The sequence below is a fragment of the Chrysochloris asiatica genome, unplaced genomic scaffold, assembly GCF_000296735.1.
Source record: "Chrysochloris asiatica unplaced genomic scaffold, ChrAsi1.0 scaffold00024, whole genome shotgun sequence".
NCBI classification, from domain to species: domain Eukaryota; kingdom Metazoa; phylum Chordata; class Mammalia; order Afrosoricida; family Chrysochloridae; genus Chrysochloris; species Chrysochloris asiatica.
In genome coordinates this window covers 5,693,357-5,714,401 of record NW_006408542.1, presented here as the reverse complement: position 1 = coordinate 5,714,401, position 21,045 = coordinate 5,693,357, and the positions used below count along the sequence as shown (strand labels likewise).

The following is a 21,045-nucleotide window of genomic DNA, read 5'->3' as shown; positions in this document are numbered from 1 at the left end:
TTTGGACACATAGCGAACCTGTATATGGTTTCCAAGGCTGTAAATCTTTATGGGAGCAGAAAATCTCATCTTTCTCCCGCGGAGCGCCTCGTAGATTAGAATTGCTGATTTTGTAATTATCAGTCCAACTCGAAACCACTACGCTACTTGAGGCCTTAGGTAAGAGTGGTGGTGGTGGGTGTGTGCCTTCAAGATGGTTATGAAACATTGTTGTTGTTGCTAAGTGCCTTTGAGTCGATTCCGACCCCTAGCAACGCTGTATAGGGTTTCCGAGGAGCAGCTGGTGAGCTTGAACTGCCGACTTTGCAGTTCAAACGGCTTTGTAGTCTGGCGCATTAACCCACAGAGCCACACCAGGACTCCAGTGACCCTATAAAGAGTTTCTGAGGCTGTACATCTTTACGGCAGCAGAAAGCTTCATCTTTCTCCTCCGGAGCTGCTAGCAGATTTGAACTGTTAACCTCGATGTAACCCATTATATTACCAACTTGTAACCCATTATACTACCAAGGTTTCTTTTATCTACTTTTGCTAAATTAAGATGGCCTGTCATTTACCTAGAATACAGCAGAGGGCAGATTAAGTCCATCTTTCAAAATCAGTTGTGGTAACCACATATTTCCTATGTAGTAGGTTAATTCAGCTTTTGAAAAAATAAAAACAAACCCAACTGATTGGGTGCTGTAGGATAAACATTGGACCGGTAAGGGAGATTTGAACCACAAGGTGGCAGTTGAAACCCAGCAGCTACTCCTCAAAACCTATTTTGGCTCCCTTAACAACTGACTTTGAATATCCCTGTATCAAGTATGAACAAAACCAAACAGCAGGGACATTTCATCTTTCAAAGTATTTTTTTGTAATAGTTGCTAGGGGAGCTTGCAAAAATAAAGGAATTTTATTCAGAATCTTAAAAATAAATACTCCTAAATGAATGTTCTCTTGCTTAATTTAAATTTTCCACATCTGCAGCTGCATTTTTGTTGCTAAGTGGATGAATACAAAGCCCATCATTTCTCATCAGCAAACTTTGTCTTCTGTTTCAACCTTCTTACATTTTTAGCCTTTAAGAATGACTATGAGGACAATTTTTACAAATGTAGAGGAAAAATATGCATATGTATGAGTGTGTTGCATGTTGTTATGATCACAAGAATGATGTCAGTGTGATATTTGAAGGGGTAGGAGAAAGGAAAGAATCAGGGACGTGGATCAGGGAATATTTTAATTGTGGCTTTTAAAACTGTCATGTCCAATGTGATGGGTGCTTTAATGAAATTGGAGTCTCTGGAGGATGCAAATAGTTATTGAGCTCAGCTGCTAACTGAAAGGTTCAGTTTGAGTCAACCTACAGGTGTGGCTCTGTAGGATAAGCACTGGACTGCTAACCTCAAGGTGGGCAGTTGAAATGCACCAGTTGCTATGAGTTGGAAGTGACTATAGCTCTCTCTCTCTCTGGCTGTCTCTCTCTCTCTCTGTCTCTGTTTCTCTTGTTCTCTCTCTCTCTCTCTCTCTCTCTCTCTCTCTCACACACACACACACACACATCCATACAGAGAGGTGCTTCAGAAGAAAGGTCTGGTGATCTACATCCTAAAAGTCAGCAATTATGTTATATATTTCTTTACAAAAGAGCAAAATGTAAAAATCTCTTATGGTGCATAGTTCCACTCTGATACACATGATGTTTCCATGAGTTGGAACTGATTCAGTGACACCTGGTTTTAATAGATTAGTATTCTTTCCCATTCCCGTTTCTCTGTCCCCTGAGGGAATCTTTATGTAGAGTTTGGTACAGTCTACTTCATGTTTTATATTTTGTTACTTATATATCAGTATACTTTCATCTGATTATAAATGTAAAATATTACATAAATTCTATCACACTACCACTTTATTCATTCAATATTACTCTTTGAAATCTGTGAATGTAGATTGCAATTTATCAATTGAAACCACTTTGTACTATTCGGTTATAGTACATACAGATGTTTATTTACTATTCAATTATATGTACATGCATATAGAAATAACCATACAGCTGTTTATTGGTCAGTTGATGGACATTTCAGTTACTTTCAGTTTTCATGATTATAAATGATATTGCACTTAACATCCTTGTAATTGCATGTCTCTTGGTGTTCCTGTTTCAGAGTCTATAGGATATAGATTTAAAAGAGAAATTGTTGGGTTATGGTGTAGACTATTTTGAACATAGCCCATCTTCACTAATCTCCGAAGTTATGTTGGTCTTGATTAATCCTTAAGTGGGAGAAAGCTTTCTTTCACTTTTTCTCATTTTGACAGAAGTCCACTGTCTTAGTTTCCTAGTGTTGCTGCAAGTAAAGAAGAAGCTCCCAGGAACTGATGGAACACAAATTATAATCTTTCAACAAACCGAGGCAGCACTATAGGCACTCATTCATCTATGGTGAGCTCTTCCAAATTTCTTGGCATTGATGAGTGAGTCACTCCAGTGCTGCATCAGTTAGTTCAAAGATTTCAATTTGTAGTCCATCAATTCCTGGGAGCTTGTTCTTTATCAATGGCTTCAGAGAACCTTGGACTTCTTCCTTCAGTATCATTGGCTCTTGATCATATGTTATCTCTTGAAATGGTTGAACATTGACCATTTCTTTTTGATACAGTGGCTCTGTGTATTTCTTCCATCTCCTTTTTTTTTTTTTTTTAATTTAAATAATCTTTATTGCTCAAGTTAATTGACAGTGTTAGGGAGGAAAATTCACTGTTAATACCAAAGAGCTGGAAGACTGATACACATAGTTTTAGAACTGCTGTTACTCACAAAACTCTTTAGATTTTATTCAGGGTTTACAGAAAGGGGGCTGTCTGCAAACAAGCTAATAATAACAGGATGTGATACGATATAATCTACACTAGAATTTTTAAACCACTGTAGAGACTTACATACCCATAGCTAATGTTATAATTGTGTATTACTTAGGTTCAAGTTCTTCCTTCAAGAGTCAACAGAATAGCATGGATTGAAGAGACTTTCGAACACTTGCCATCTCTTGCTGCTATGTATCCATCATAATTTTTTTCTGCAACATAGCCATTTCTTTTCTAAGCTCATTTTGCACACCATTTTTCATGATTATTCTCCATTTCCTGCATACTCTTTACTACTCATATAATTGCTTAACTGCTTTCAGGCTCTGAATCTGAACAATTCTGCATTGTTGAAAATCTTTTGTTGTTGTTGAAACATATTAGTCAGTTTTTCTTCTTGTTCCTCAGTTTTCTGCATATCCATATCCCACTGCCGAAACAAACTCTGAAACTGCTGAGAATATTCCTGGCTAAGTTTGTGTCTTTGGTCTTGTTGTGCTTTCCAAACATTTTCAATTTTCTGGTTACTGTTTTTGAAAGAAGCCTGGGTATACAGTTCTAATTTATTTTTTCTTTGCAAGAAGAGCCTTGTTAATGTCAGCTCCAAATCTTTCCAGCATATTCTGTACTTCACCCCCAAGATCTCGCGCCATCATTCCTGTGGAAGACCTTTTCTTCCCATGCTTATCAATTGCTGTAATCTTTCCTTCTAGAAAATCCTGTTCGGCACCACTCAGATTCCTCTCAATGTTCTCAAAATCATAGGCATGGATGATCTGTTCCTCCATGGTTTGTTTGCTTCACAGATTTCTCTGCGTGCTTTCTTCCATTAGGTGCCATCACGGATGTTTTCAGCTGCGAGTACTTCATCTCTGCAATGCTCGTCTCCTTCCATCTTCTTTTGGTGCTTTCTGTATTGTTTAATATTTTGTCCATGGAAACCTTCAGTATTGCAAGTTATGGCTCGAGTATTTTTCTTCAGTTCTTTCAGCTTGAGAAATACTGAGTATGTTCTTTCCTTCTGGTTTTCTAACTCCAGGTCTTTGCACATTTCATTATAATACTTGACTTTGTCTTCTCGAGTTCAGCTTTTTTACTTCCTCAGTTCTTCCATTTGCTATAGCATCTCTACACTGGAGAGCAAGTTTCAGAGTCTCTCCTGACACCCATTTTGGTCTTTTTCTTCTTTTTTATCTGATAATGACCTTTTCCTTTCTTCCTGTATGATGTTTTTGATGTCATCCCACAAGTCTTCTGGTCTTTGGTCATTTGTGTCTTGTGCATCAAATCTGTATTTGAAATTATCTTTAGATTCAGGTGGGATATATTTAAGGTCATATTTTGGTTCTTGTGAACTTGTTTTAAATTTTTCCAGCTTCATCCTGAACTTGCATATGAACAATTGATGGTCTGTTCATTGGCCTTGCTATGGTTGATGATATAGAGCTTTTCCACTGTCTCTTTTCACAGATATGGTCAATTTGATTTCTGTGTACTCCATTTAGCGAGGTCCATGTGTTGAGCCATCTTTTATATTGTTTAAAAAAGATATTCACAAAGAATAAGTCATTGGTCTTGCAAAATTCTATCATGCAATCGCCAGCATTGTTTCTATCACCAAGACCATATTTTCCAACTACTAATCCTTCCTATTTGTTTCCAACATTCACATTCTAATCACCTGTAATGATCAATACATCTTATTGCATGTTCAATCACTTTCAGCGTGAGAAAGTTGATAGAATTCTTCTATTTCATTATCACTGACTTTAGTGGTTGGTTCGTACATTTGAATAATGGTATTAACTAGTTTTCCATGAAGTTGTATGGATATTATTCTATTACAGACAGCATTATACTTCAAGATGGATCTTGAAATGCTCTTTTTGATGTTGAATGGGAATCATTCCTCTTCAATTGGTCATTACCGGAGTAAACTGGGAATTTCACTATGTGTTTTTCAGATTTTAAAGTGGCTAATATCATTCCATATCAGCCCACTAATCCCTAGGGTGTTAACCTTTATAGGCTTCATTTCATTTTTGGCAACTTCCAATTTTCCTAGACTTATACTTTGTTCAATCCATGTTCTGATTATTAATGGATGTTACATCTGTTTCTCCTCATTTTGAGTTCTGCCCCATCCATGTCATCATGCCACTTTAATATGAGGAGGCAATTCTTCCCGTCATATTTTGAGTGACTTCCAACCTGAGGGATTCATCTTCTGGCATTTTATCTGCCAGTATTCTGGTGCTGTTCATAATGCTTTTATTTTTTGGCACTCTACATGACAATGTTCTACTGCTTTTCTTAAGGTTTTTACTGGATAAACATTCAGAAGTAGTTTGCCTCTCTTTCTTCCTAAGTCTGGCTTAATCTGGAGCTCAGCTGAGACCTGTTCACCATGGGTGACCCTGTTTAAAACACAAACTTGACAGACAAGTGGTCAGAAAGGTCCACAGATTACTGTTATTGCCAGATTGTGTATATAACAGTATTTTTGTTTATTCCTTTAACTCCTTCACTCCGCCTGTGTCTTTCACTGCCTCATCATTCTTCTGCCAACTCCCTCTTATTGTAGATTGCCTTTTTCCTTACATTTAGCTAAAGTCTGATACTTTACAAAGCACTTTTACATATACTATCTTATTTTCCGGATTGCTAGATTCATTTGTTCATTCAGAAAATATATATGACAACATGCTCTATACCAAGCCCTTGGGTATGTATCACTGGACTAGGCCCCATGTTCAAATAGGAATTGCCTCCAGGCAACTCTATTAGAAGTCAGGATGCAGGAAGGAAAAATAAGCCGGGATTGTGACGTAAGTGGAGATGGAAGATGGAGAAAACTCAACTGCTGTGGGGATACAAAGAAGAATATAACAGGGCCTGGAATGAAGGGGACCAGCTAGGAAGCTTATGCTATAGTCTGGTCACCTTTACACATCACAGAAATCAGGAAGTTGACATTGTAGGCACAAATAGCACTTGATTTGTGTTGTAGGGAAGAAAAAACTCCAAATTCGAATGTATATTATGTTGTTATTGTTGTTAAGTGTTGTTCAGTTCTGACCCAGGTTGGTTGCTTGGTTATGTGCCATGGAGTCAGTTCTGACTCATAGTGAGTGACCCTTTATAAGGTTTCCTAGACTGTAAATCTTTATAGGAGCCGAAAGCCTCGTCTTGCTCCCATAGACTAGCTGGTAGTTTCAAATTGCCTACCTTAAGGTTCCAGCCCGACTCTGTATAGGATTTCCTAGGAGCGATTGGTAAATTTGAACAAACTCACCTGGTGATTGGATGCTTCTCCTATAGCGTCACATCATGACTCTGTGTTTATTATTGCTATTGTTAAGTGCCATTAAGTCAATTCTGACTCATAGTGACCCTGTATAGAGTTTCTGAGTAGCAGGTGGTGGGTGTGAACTCCTGACCTTGCAGTTCACAGTCCACTGCTGATTTTACAGCACCACACTAGGAGTCCATGTATATTATGTTGTTGTTGTTGTTAAGTGCCGTCGAGTAAATTCTAACCCATAGTGATCCTGTACAGGGTTTCTGAAGAGTGACTGGTGAGTTTGAACTGCCGATCTTGCAGTTTATACTGACTTTGTATATTATAGAGACCCTTTTATTAAGTCTTAAACAGGATAAAACAAGACAAAAACAAACACAAATTATCCAGATTAAGACCATTGTTAGGTTGTCATAATGGTGGCCAAAAGATTCATATCCATGTATCTATTTATAGAAGATGGAAAGTGAAATAAATTTGTCACAAAATTGTGACAGGCAGCAAATCAATTCATCATAATCCCTGGTCAGACTGAATGTTTGGTGGAGTTTACCAGTAAAGCCATCTTGCTCTGGGCTTTGTTGTTCTTGTTGAGAGTTTTTTTTAATAACATGACCATTTTCTTCTTGTGTTATGGATCTCTGCTCAGTTTCTACTTTAGTCTGTGTTAGTGTTGGTAGATCCTATGTTTCTAAAAATCTGTCCATTTCTTCTACATTTTCAAATTTTTGGATTACAATTCTTCTTAGTGTTGCTATTATGTTTATATTTCCATTACTTCTTTGTGATGTCACCCATATAATTTCTTATTCATGTTATTTGCATCTTCTCTTTATCTTTTGTTAGATTTGCCAGTGGCCTGTTGATTTTGTTGGTTTCAAAGGACCAGCTTTTGTCTTGTTGATTCTTTCTATTGTTTTTCTGTTTCATTTATTTCTGCTCTGATCTTTATTTCTTTTCTTCTGGTGGTAGTAGACTTACTCTGAAGCTCTTTTTCTAATTGTTAGAGATATTGGGTTAAAGTGTTAATTTTAGGTCTTTCTTCTTTTTGGATATGTGCTTTTTATTAAAGCTATAAATTGCTATTTTAAGCACTGTATTTGCTGTCTCACAAAGGTTTTGATATGTTGTGTTTTTGTTCTTATTTGATTCAACAAATTTTTTATTTCATTTTTTATATCTTTTGTTACCCAGTAGCTGTTAAACAGGATGTTATTCAACTTGGATGTATTTGACTTTTCCCTTGATCTGCCTATTGTTGATTTCTGAATTTTTAGCATTGTGATTTGAAAATATGCTTTGTAGTATTTTGATGTTTTTAATTTATTAAGGCCTACTTTGTGGCCTAACATAAGGTCTATTTTGGAGAATGTTCCATGTGCACTGGAAAAGAATGTATATTGTGCTGTTGTTGGGTTACTGGCTCTGTATAAGTTTATGAGGTCAAGTTGGTTGATTGTGTTGTTTAGTTCTGTGTCTTTATTGAGTTTCTTCTAGTTGTTCTGCCCTTTATCAAAAATGGTATATTAAAATTTCCTACTATTTTTGTAGCATAGTGGCACTGTAGGATAAGAACTCAATTACAAGGTCAGTTTGAACTGCAAGGTCAGTAGCGGTTTAAACCCACTAACTAGCTATACATGATCACTATGTGTTGGAACCACCTTGAAAGCGCTTAACAACACAACAACTATTTTTGTAGAATTGTCTATGCTTCAATTCCATTAACATTTGATTTCTGTATTTTGAGACTCTTTGATTGGGAGCACAGATATTTATTATGGTAATGTCTTCCTGTTCAAAGTATGGGATATACAAAGAATGAATCTAGTAAAATTGTAAGTTGTCAAAAATGGAACACATCAATATAGATATTCTGGTATTAGTGAGCTGAAATGGACTGGTGTTTGCCATTTTGAATCTGACAATCTTATGGTTTACTATGCCAGAGGAGTCCTGGTGTGGCGCTGTGGGTTAATGTGCCAGACTGCAAAGCCGTTTGAACTGCAAGGTCAGTGGTTCAAGCTCACCAGCTGCTCCTTGGAAACCCTATACAGGTTCGCTATGGGTTGGAACCGACTTGATGGCATCAACAACAACAACTATGCCAGAAACAATAAATTCAAAGGAATGGCATAGCATTCATCATAAAAAAGAATATTTCAAGACCTCTTTTGAAGTACCACACTGTATGTGACAGGATAATATGACTATACCTACAAGAAAGACCAGTTAAAACCACTATTATTCAAAATTACACACCAACCGTTAGTGTCATCAATGATGAAATTGAAGAATTCTACCAATTTTTTCAAGGAGCTCTAGTAGCATAGTGGTTACAAATCGGGCTGCTAACCTCACAGTCAGCAGTTCGAAACTACCAGCTGTTCTGCGGAGAAAGATGAGACTTTCTGCTCCCGTAGAAATTTACAGCCTCAGAAACACTTACAGGGTCACTATGAGTCAGAACCAATTGCACGGCACATAACAACAACTTCCTCAGTCTGAAATTTATCAAACTTGCAGTCAAAGTGTATTGATAATTTACTGTGTTGGCTGTTGTCTATCATTGATCAGGTGGTAAAGGAGTTGGTATTGGCTCTTGCCCAGTTGGTGGGACTGCAGAGGGTGTGGTTATGACTTGACTGTAAGGGCACAGCTGCTGTTCCCTTTTGGATGGAGCAAGAAAATAAAACTCATACACATAAAAAACCCAAATAAACGAACAAACAACATAGGACAAGAAAAAATTAAGAAAAACATGTTGTTGTTAGGGGCCATCGAGTTGGTACTGACTCATAGCGACCCTAATGTACAACAGAATGAAACACTGCCTGATCCTGGGCCAACCTCACTACTGTTGCCACACTTGACTCCATCGATGTTGCCACTGAACCATTCCATCTTGTTTGGGGTCTTCCTCTTTTTCTCTGACCCTCCACCTTACCAAACATGATGTCCTTCTCCAGCAACTGGTCCCTCCTCACAATATGAGAGATGAAGTTTGGCCATCTTGGCCTTCAAGGAGCACTCTGGCTACACTTCTTCCAAAACAAGAAAAAAGAATATAATAACTAAAATGAGAAAAGAGGAAAAGAAAAACTAAAACTGCAAAAAAGAAAAATAAGAGAAAATAAAAAGAAAGAAAAATACTAAGCAAGACTAGGGAGAGGAAAGAAGAAAGAAAAATCAAGAGGAAAAAAAGAAGAAGGAATAAAAACTAAACAGAAGAAAAAAAGAAACAAAAGCAGAGATAGAAAAGACAAAAAAAAAAAACAAGGGAAGGGAAAAAGAAGGAGAAGAAAGAATAAAGACACAGAAACAACAAAAGGAAAAAAACAAAGCAACAACCAGGGCAGGTTCTGGACCCAGAGATAGAAAACTCTGGGTGGCTCCTGATGGTCAAGGAGCTTATGAGGTATATAGCAGGGGGATGAGACTGTGGCTTTCCTGGTTCTGGATGGAGTTCCTATCGGCCTATGTTGTACCTATGTTCAGGGCACCCAACCTGGAAGTAGTTTGTGCATGCCCCAAAGGTTGCAGAGGTCAGGTCTTTCAGGCCCAGGGGGAAGCCAGGGGCAGGGTGCCTGGTTATGAAAGGTTTTGCTAGGCTAAGGCTGGCCGGGATTGGCTCTGTGAGTTCTTTGGGTCTTGAGCAGGGATTACTTGAATCCAAGTGCCAGAGTGGTGTTGGCAGCCTGTGACTTAGAGTGTTGCAGCTCACAACTGCCCAGCTCACACTGAGGCTCCTTCCTCCAAGAGAGTAGGGGCTATGCTGGGAGTGGATGAGGATAGGGGCTTGCCATGCCTCTGGTCACCAGAGCAGTGTGGGGAACAAGAAAGACTTGGCTCTTTCTCATCACCAGTTACTAGTGTTTGCATCTGTGCTGCCAGTTCAATTTTGCCTCCAAAGCTGCTCACAAAAGTTCAAGATGGCTGAACAGTGTCTGGCCAGCCGACACAATTCACCTGTCTGTGTGCTTTTTCACTGCTTGTATTCAGTTTCTTCTAGTAAATATTCAATCCACATCTCTAGCCTTTCCCCTGGAGCACAGGTTTCCGAGATTATCACCTGCAACTGTCCATTTGGTCTTCCATAGCTTCCTGTAGAGGGTTTGTGTAGTGTGCTTGTGTAGTCTACCTTGTTGCTGGAAATGTCAGCTATGTACACAACTTCAGTTTAGAAAAGCTGATAGTGTTGGTTCTGGGGCTCTTATAACCATGTGACCTTGGTACCACAATTTCCATTAAGGGCAACCCCAGGCAAATCTCTAAGGGTAAGTCTGCCTCTCCCTGGGCTGGCCAGAGGAATTCAAGCAATTCATTTTCAGAGGCATTCTGCCTGAGGGCAAAACTTTTTTGCATTGCTGGTGGTGGTTGTTGTTAAGTACTGTGGAGTCGCTTCTGACTCATAGTAACCCTACACAAGGTTTCTGAGGCTGTAAATCTTTACAGGAGCAGAAAGCCCCATCTTTCTCCTGCAGAACCACTGGTAGTTTTGAATTGCCAACCTTGAGGTTAGCAGCCCGATTCATAACCACTACACTACCAGAGCTGGTTAGGGTAAGAAACTCAATAGAGACTGAATTTATGTCGACTCAAATGGGTTTAAGACTCCAGCTATAAACCACAGCCCTCCACAAGCCAAGTGCTCAGAAGTTAAACTCTAATACATTTGATAACTAAGGTAATTCAGGCTCAGAGAGGTTAGTGATTTGTCTTATAACCATCTAGGCATGGAGCCAGGACCAAATTCCAGAGTTTCTGGCTCCTAATTGAGTGCTTACTCCTTTCACCTGGTGTGTTCCTTCCCCACCCAATTTGTGGTTGTGATGCACCAAGTGGGTCTCATCAAATTAGTGATATGCTTACAAAGTTGGCTTGGTAACCACTTCAACACTTGATGGTTACATTCTAAGCAGAGCTATATATAGCCTTCAAGGCTAGGGTCACCTGGTGGGATGGGAGAAGGAGGAAAATTAGGAGGAGCTGGGAAATTTATTACTTTGCCTGGGGTGGAAGAGGCTAGGGCTTAGATGGGAATGTGATGTGATGGGTTGTTCCCCTCATAGATATTGGGGAAGAAGAAGTGGGGGGTAGGGGAGAAATCATTGAGCTCCTCACTATAACTCTAACAGACCAGATAGTACAGAAATGACAAAAGGCATGGAAGATCCTTTCCCTGATTGCAGGTTCTCTTCTGAGGTGAAAGTTGAAGTACTTGAAATTCCTGGCCAGAGTAAGCCCATTTATGCGGATCCCACTGCATGGTTTTGTGTAGATGACAAGGCTATTTCCAGGTAAGGGATATGAACTTCGTCTGGGGAACAATCTTGGGAGGTACTAGGGATAGGTGGAGGTAGTCAGGGCTTTCCTTATGATTGCCTTTCCCTCTTAACCCACACTCCTCCATTCTGTTGGCAAGGAAGAGGTGCGGACCATGTCAGACAATAGTCATGTAGAATTACACATGGTTTTTAGAGTGTGCATCCATGCCATTTCTAACTATAAGGAAAAGTACCATTTCCTTGAGACTCAGTTCATCACAATTCTTGCTCTTGCCTATTTTTCTTGAAGTGTGGAGCCACTTGGGCTAATTTTTGTAGTGACAGAAATATGGTAAAATTAAAGGAACTATCTCTTTAAGAAAACCAACACTGTGGACATGACTAATGGCAAAGGGTACTGGGCTTCAGTGTCCAGGAGACACAGGACAAGGGGATCTGGAGAAGACATCCATAGAGGGGTCACCTGCTCCTCAGTGCTGACCTCTGATTGCTGCGGAGTGTTGGAGTCACTAGCTCTATCTAATCTTAAGGAGGAGCTGAGAATCTGAATTGGAAAACTATCTTGAGTTTTTAAATTTTGAGAAATTTCTTCAAAATAACAAAGTGTAACAAACTAAATATCGTTTGGCTTGAAGTCAGTCAGTTACTTCTGAACTATTTGCTCTTAAAAAAAAAAAAAAATCCCTTGTAGGCATTTTAGTATGCGTCCTTGAAACCCAGAACTATATTCTAATTATGAGAAAACATCAGTGCAAGCTTGAGGACATTGTTGTTGTTAAGTGCCGACGGGTCTATTCCAATTCATAGCAACCCTAAATAGGGTTTTCAAGGAGCCAACTGGTGAACTTGAACCACCAACCTTGACGTTCAGATGGCTTTGCAGTCTGGCACATTAACCCACAGTGCCATACCAAGACTCTTTGAAGACATTAGGCTGAGTGAAATTAGTCAGTCACAAAAGGACAAATATTACATATGACCATTATTGTAAAAGCTTCCATGCTAACTGAGAAAACATCAGATAAATCCAAATTCAGGGTTTTTCTACAAAATACTTGACCTGTACTCCTCAAAATTATCTACGAAAAGTAAGGAAAGTCTGAAAAGCTGTCACAGACTGGAGGAGGCTAAGGAGACAAGATGACTAAATGCACTGTAGGATCCTGGAAGGGATCCTGGAACAATAAAAGGGACATGAGTAGAAAAACCGATGAAATCTGAATAAAGTCTTAGAATTTAGCTGATGACATTGTACCAGTGCTAATTTCTGTTTTGACAAATGTACCATGGTTATGTAAGATGTTAACATAACATTAGAGGAAACAAGTACAGGGTATATGAGGACTCTTTGTACTAACTTTGCCACTAAATTTAACATTCTCAAAAAATAAAAATGTACTACAAAGAAAAAAAAAAAAAAAGGTCCCTTCTAATCCTGCCTGAGATGGCTTTCAGCTGTTGATTGTTCTTAAAACAAGGTCAGCTGTCCCATTGGTATCTTTCTTTCCACCTGTGAAGCAATGTTAGTCCAATGTTGAGTTTTATGGAAATTTCCTTTCAGATCAAGTGGTACCAAAGACTCCTAAAATGGGCCAGAAGCATGCAGATGGTCATGTGATTTTACAAAATGGTGTCCCTCTTCTTATTAGTAAGGGGTGGTCTATATAGTAGCCTCACAGATGACTGTCTTCCCTACTTTGACTGTCCAATGATGGCTGGAGTAAGTATTTTAAATTCAGGTAGAGTTTTAGGTACACTCTGAGGACAAAGATTTTGCCCAAGGAAATCTTTAACCCCAGGCAAAATGTAAGCTTCCCAGGTCCTCCTAATTTTCCTCGTTTCTCCCATTCCACCAGGTGGCCCTAGTCTATAAGGATATAGCTCTGGTTAGAATGTGAGACAAGTTTCTAAGCATGAAAAGTGTTTTGACTTGTCAGCCATGCTGCTCTGCTGGATCATTTTCTAAAGGGCTTCTGGCTTTGTGTGGCAGACCCTCATGGACCCAGGAAGATCCCTCTTATTTCTAAATATTACCAATGTCAGGAAAACTGGAAAGGAGGGGAAAAACCCCCGCTGCAGTTTGAGGAAAGAAAGGGGATGGCATGGGAGTGAGAAACCTTTGACATGTATTTTCATTTCTCTGGAGGGGTTAAGTTTCTCCAAATTTGTGGTCTCTCAGACTCCCCAGAAATCATATCACTCTGCCATCTTCCCAGGCAATTATTTCTCCTTGAAAATCTGGCCTCTCCTTCCAGGACTCAATCAAGTGACCACAAATCAAAGATAGCTTGGACTCTTTCCACTAATAGCATGGAGAGCCATTAGCTGAAGTTGTTTGAAAAGGGAAGTGGCTCGGATAGCTCTCGTCTCACAAGCAAGGCTTCTTCAGTGCCAGATTATGGTTACCAAATGGCTCTGTGGGCTGAGGAATCACATTTCTCATAATGAGAGGTTATTTATTGCACCACTGAAACAACACACTTTCCCTTACTCGTTTGCACCAGATAAGATGAGTCTTTTCAAGTTGAATTACATTTAAAGGAAAAAGTAATACGCATGCTTCCAGTCAATGCTTGGTTTATAGCTCTTCCTATTCATTCTCCTTGTTATCAGGGTGTTTGTATAGGGAGACAGTAGAGGTGGCTTCAGCTCTGGGTGGTTTTAGAAGCTCTGTAGGCTCTCATCCCCCTAGTCTCTAATTCCAGCCTCTACTACTTGAAGTAGGAGTCTTAGTGACGCAATGGCTAACCACTCAGCTGATGGTCTAAATCCACCAGAAGTTCTGTGATGAAAAGATGAAATGATCTGCTTCCATAAAGATAACAGCTCAGGAAACCCTATCAGTCAGTTCTTCTCAGTCATACTAGGTAACTATGAGTTGGAATCGACTTGATGGCACTTAACAACAGCAATACTTAAAGCTGGCCTCACTGAGATCATTCCTTTTGGGTAAAGCTCTGTTTGCAAGTGGGCTCTATCAGAATGTTAAGAACCTCTGCCAGTCACCAGACTTAACCTAAGAGAAGTCCCTTCTTTGGCTTTTCCAGCTAAACAGATATACGCTCGTGCAGCCAGCTCGGCTTCTCTGGGTTTGCATTCTAACTATGACATTGTTGGCGATCAGATTTCAGAGTCCCGGAGGTTGAAGTGTTTCAAGCCATTCCTAAATTCCAAAACCGCATGACTCCAAAATCTTTCTAGAAAGGAAGTGTGATATGAAGACTGTATAACCCCACCATCTTTTAGTCAATTTTAAAGGCAATGAACAGGCTTGAACATGTGAGGATTTAGGGAGTATAGTTCCATAAGCCCTTCTTGAGGGATTAGAAGAAAAACGATATCAGCTGTTAACGTGACTGGGAAAACCTATAATAAAAGTATTAGTGTAGTTCTGTGCTGCCGCGTCAGTGCTGACTCAGGGCAACCCTGTATAGAGCTTCTGAGAGAGGTTGGTGGGTTTGAACTGCTAATTATGTGGTTAGCAGTCCAGTACTTATCCTATAGCACCACACCAGAACCCCAGTGGATGAAAGGAGAAGTTGGAAAACTGAGGTCCACAGGCTGCCCATTTTTTTCTATTAAAGTTTTAGTGGCACACAGCCAATAAAATGGCACACTTTCAATTATTTACAATATGCCTATGACTGCTTTCAGATACAAAGACAGAGTTCAGCAGTTGTAACAAAACTATCTGAACTGCAAAGCCTTAAATATTTACAAACTATTTCTTTACAAAGAAATTTTGCTGGCTCCTGGGTTAAAGGATACTATTGGAAGCTGGAAAATGAAGTAATATACAATTGTATTGAACAATTCTAAAGTAAACTAAAAATGATTGAGAGAGGCAGAAAGGGAGGTGTGAAAGAGGAAGAGGAAACAGTATGATTTTATCATTGATCACAGCAGGGAATAAGTAAAATCTACAGATACATTGTACATTGTAAAATCTACAGATACAGATACATGTTAGGTTGCTAGTGTTAAGTGCTTTTGAGTTGGTTCCAATCATAGCGACCTTATATAGGGTTTTCTAAGAGAATCACCACTTTGATGTTCAGATGGACCTTGTGATCTAATGTTTATCATACAGTGACACACCATGACTCCAAGGTCTTACATCAAATTGAATTTATAGAACAGTAGAAAAAAAGACGATGTTCTTATTTATTGAAAGAAGCACACACATACAAACATAGCAAAGTGTTTATGTAGCAAAAGACTTACAAAAACAAAATAAACAGTATGATGTATGGCAGACACGTTTCTTAATTAAGCAAGATGACTATAAGACTATATCATAAAACAAAATCCAATTCCATATCATCTATAAGAACATAACTAAAAGAAATTCAAGAAGTTTGAATATAAAATTATAGTAAAATACCAACCAGAAATCAGAGGTTATAATAATTAACTTCATACAAGTTTGAGTTCAGGCCAAAAAGCATTAAATGATATTTAAAAAGTACTTAATAATGTCAGACTCCATTCTGACATTAAAAAAAAAAACAAGGAATTTATAATGACAGAATGAAGTCCTGGTGTGGTACTGTCCAATAATGCACTGTACCTCAAGGCCAGTGTGAATTGCAAGGCCGGTGGTTTAAACTCATCTCTCCTTGAAACCCTACACAGGGTTGCTATGTGTTGAAACTGACTTGACAGCACTTAACAACAATGTCAGAGTGAATTTTACAATGAAGATTTATCAATTTTACAACAGTCATTAAAAACCATAGCATTAATATTTCCAAACAAAAATAGGAACATTTAAGGAGAAATAGGTAAAAGAATAATAATAGACTATTTAAATTTACATATATCATTTCATGAATGAGTAAGTGGACAATAGTAAGTAAGGATATGGGAAATCTAATCAACGTCATTAAGAAGGCTGATGGGACAGTTCTATTTTGTCCTAGAGAATCACTATGAGTTGGAGGGCATACAATAACAACAAATGATATACAAGGTATTGGGAACATTTACCTTGTTTTGCTGTCTGTTTTTTCACTTAAGATGACTTAGAGATCTTTCTATATCATTTTAAGTACAACAACAACAATTTGAAAAAAATGAATTGGTTTTTAAAAATGTTGGTAATTAGGGTTCGTTTGAAAGATTTCAAATGGCATTTACAAAGAGTTTTTAGAAACCAAATAAATGAATGGTTTCATATTCCTTTTGAATTTTGAAACTACCTACTAAGTTGTGTATCTACTAGGTGGTGGTTATGCACTGTGGAGTCGGTTCTGACTCATAGCAACCCCTGTATGGGGTTTTTGAGACTAAATATTTATGGAAGCAGAAATTCTCATCTTTTTCCTGTGGAACTGCTAGTCATTTCTAACTGCTGACCTTGAAATTAGTAGCTACACTCATAGCCAATATGCTGCCAGAGCTTCTTAAATTGTGTATATATATGTATTTTTAACCACATGAAATTTTTTTTGTGGGGGGAGTTCTATTTTGTGGCACTGAGATGATTACTGTTATCACAGAAATGCATATATATGTATTGTTGCTTACTGATTGAAGTGGGGTTGAGGTGAACTCTCAGCACTGTGGCAGGAGGACAAATCTGGAACTTTGGGCAGGCCAGAGTTGGCCAGACTGGGAAAGTGGGAGCAGAAGATGTGAGTGCTAAGTTGCAGCAGTAAAGTAGAGAATATAGGCAGAATTATGTAACAGGCAAGCCAAAAGTGCTGTTGATGATGAAGGTAGCACTGGTTACCATTTTCAGAGCATTTGTTGTTGTTTGTTGGTGTGTGTTGTTCCAGCTCATAGCGACCCTGTATAGGGTTGCCAAGGAGCGACTGGTGAGTTTGAACCACTGACCTTGCAGTTCAAATCAACCTTGAGATCAGGTGCTTATCCTATGGCATCCCAACAGAGCATTTACTACATGTCAAACATTTTACCAGGTTCTAAACTCCAGAACTCAACAGAATCTGTATAATCATAACAATCTACACACATGTGATGCTTGTTGCTGTCATCAGATGCTGTGGAGTCAGTTCCAACTTATAGTGACCCTATGCACAACAGAACAAAATACTGCCCAGTCCTGCAGTCTCCTCACAGTGTTATGATTGAGCCTGTTGTGGCTGCCACAGTGCCAATCCATTTCATCTCTTTCACTGACTCTCCACTTTACCAAGCATGATTTCTTCTCCAGGGACTGGTCCCTGGACATATCCAAAGTAAGAGAGGTGTAGTTTCACTATTTTCACTTCTAAGGGACATTCTGGCTGTTCGTCTTCCAAGACAGATTTATTTATTGTTCTGACATTCCATGGTACTTTCAATATTCTTCTCCAACACCATAACTCAAATGCATTGATTCTTATGTAGTCTTCCATATTCACAGTATATGAGGAGACTAAAAATACCTGGGCTTGGGTCAGGCACACCTTAGTTCTCAATGTAGTATCTTTGCTTTGTAACATTTTAGAGAGATCTTTTGCAGTAAATTTGTCTAATGTAACATGTCATTTGATTTCTTGACTGCTGCTTCCATGAACATTGATTGTGGGTCCATGCAAAATGAAATCTTTGACAACTTCAATCTTTTCTCCATTTACCATGATGTTTTTTATTGGTCCAGTTGTGAGAATTTTCATCTTCTTTACATTGAGGTGCAATTCATATTGAAGGCTGTAATCGTTGATTTTCATCAGCAAGTACTTCAAGTTGGTTTTGCAAAGTCAGCAAGCAAGCATGTATCATCTGCATAGTTCAGGTTGTTAGAGTCTTCCTCCAATCTTAATGCCACATTCTTATTAATATAATACAGTTTTTTGGATTATTTGCTCAGCATACAGCCTGAATAAGTATGGTGAAATGATACAAACCTGAGGCATACCTTTCTTGATTTTAAACCATTTAGTATCCTTTCATTCTGTTCTAATGATTGTCTCTTGGCCTATCCACAGGTTCCTCATGAGCACAATGAAGAGTTCTGGAATACCCATTCTTTGCAATGTTATCCCTAGTTTGTTATGACCCACACAGTTGAATATCTTTGCATAATCAATAAAGGATAAGTAAATATCTTTCTGGTATTCTTTTCTTTCAACCAACATCATCAGTGATATCTCTTGTTACATGTCCTCTTCTGAATCTGACTTGAATATCTGGCAGCTCCCTGTTGATGTACTGCTCAAATCATTTTTTGAACTATATTTGGAAAATTTTTACTTGCACATGATACTAATGATAATGTTCAACGATTTCCACATTCTATTGGGTCACCTTTCTGAGGAACGGGTGCAAATAAACATCTCTTCCAATCTGTTGTTCAGGTAGCTGTCTTCCAAATTTATTTGGCTTAGATAAATGAGTGCTTCCAGTGTTGCAACAGTTGTTGAATCATTTCAATGTGTATTTCATTAATTCCTGGAGCCTTGTTTTTTTGCCAATGCCTTCAGTGCAGCTTGGACTTCTTCCTGCAGTAACATCAGTTTTTGACCACATGCTATCTCTTGAAATGACTGAACACTGACCATTTCTTTTTTGTACAGTTACTCTGTATATTCCTTGCATTTTCTTTGAATGCTTCCTGTGTCATTAAACATTTTGCCCATGGGATCCTTCAATATTGCAAATTGAGGCTTGAATTTTTCTTCAGTTCTTTCAGTTTGAGAAATGCAGAACGTGTTCTTCCCTTTTTGTTTTGTGACTTTTTTCTTTTTTAATTAGGATTTTGTTACTTGTCTTTTCAAGCTGCCCTTGGAAAATTTCAGTTCAGCTCTTTTACTTCATCAGTTTCTCCAGTTTGTTTACCTTCTGTATGTTCAAGAGCTAGTTTCAAACTCTGTTCTGACATCCATTTTGGGCTTTTCTTTCTTTCCTGTCTTTTAAATGACCTATTACTTTTTTCATGTATGATGTGCATGATGTCATCTTACAATTCCTTTAATTTCTGTTCATTCTTATTTGATGCATCAAATGTATTCTTGAAATGGTCTCTGAATTCAGGCGGAATATACTCAAGGCCTTATTTTGGCTCTTGTGAATGTGTTTGAATTTTCTTTAGCTTCAGTCTGAACTTGCATATGAGTAATTGATGCTGTGTTCCTTTGTCAGCTCTTGACCTTGTTTTGGTTGATGATGTTGAGCTAGCTTCTCTGTCCTCTCTTCGCACAGATGTAATCTATTTTATTACTGTGCATCTCAGCTTGTGAGGTCCACATGTATAGTCATCATTTCTCTTGCTGCAAAAAGCTATTTGTAATAAAGTCATTGGTCTTGCAAAATTCTATCATGTGATCTCCAGCATATTTTCTATCCTTGTTGTTGTTGTTGTTAAGTGCTGTCGAGTCGATTCCAACCCATAGCGACCCTGTATAGGGTTTACAAGGAGCAGCAGGTGAGCTTGAACCACCAACCTTGCAGTTCAAACACCTTTGCAGTCTGATGCATTAGGCCACAGTGCCATATCAGGACTCCATCATTAAGACCATGTATTCCATCTATTGATCCTGCCTGTTTGTTTCCAACTTTCACATTCCAGTCACCAGTAATCATCTATGCATCTTGATTGCATGTTTGACCAATTTCAAACTAAAGAAGCTAGAATTCTTCAATGTCATCATCATCGACTTTAGTGGTTGGTCCATAAATTTGAAGAATAGTAGTATTAACTGGTCTTCCTTGTAGGAGTGTGTTGCGCTGTGGGTTAATGTGTCAGACTACAAGTCGTTTGAACTGCAAGGTCAGTGGTTCAAGCTCACCAGCTGCTCCCTGGAAACCCTATACAGGGTCGCTATGGGTCGGAATTGACTCAACGGCACTTAACAACAATAACAACAACAATTTGTAGGAGTGTGGATATTATCATATCATAGACAGCTTTGTACTTCAAGAAAGATCTTGAGATGCGTTTTTTGATAATGGATACATTTCATTCTTCTTCAATTTGCCTTTCCTGGCATAGTAAACTATATAATTGTTCAATTCAAAATGGCCAATACCAGTCCATTTCAGCTCATTAATGACTAGGATGTTGATCTTTATGCATTTCATTTTACTTTTAACAACTTAGAGTTTTCCTAGATTCATACTGACATACATTCCCAGTTCCAATTATTAAAGGATATTTGTTTTGCAGATGTTTCTTCTCATTTTGAGAGTTGTTCCCCATCAACAGTTGAAGGTGCTGAAAGCCTTACTCCATCAGTGTCATTAAGGTCAACTCTACTTTGAGGAAGGCACTCAAAAATATAACTGAGAAGTTATATTTTATATAATATTTTTAATAGTATATATAATTTTATATAAACTATAACTAACTTCTTACTTATATTTTGAGTGCCTTCTAACCTGAGGGACTCATATTCTGGCACTATATCAGACAATTGTTGTTGCTGTTAGGAGCCATTGAGTTGGTACCAACTCATAGCATGCTAACTCATCAACCCGATGCACAACAGAACGAAACACTGCCTAGTCCTGTGCCATTCTCATAATCATTGTATCAGGCAATGTTCTGCTGCTTTTCATAACATTTTCAGTAGCTAACCGTTCAGAAGTCGTCTACTTCTTCTTCCTAGTCTGTCTTAATGTGGAAGCATCGCTGAAACCTGTCCACCATGGGTGACC

The 21,045-nt window shown here is 38.5% G+C and overlaps 1 pseudogene; it reads right to left on the bottom strand.

The window, feature by feature from the left end:
* Nucleotides 1-2,987: 2,987 nt before the first annotated feature.
* On the bottom strand, nt 2,988-3,693 carry LOC102812602 (annotated as a pseudogene).
* Between the last annotated feature and the right edge of the window lie 17,352 nt (nt 3,694-21,045).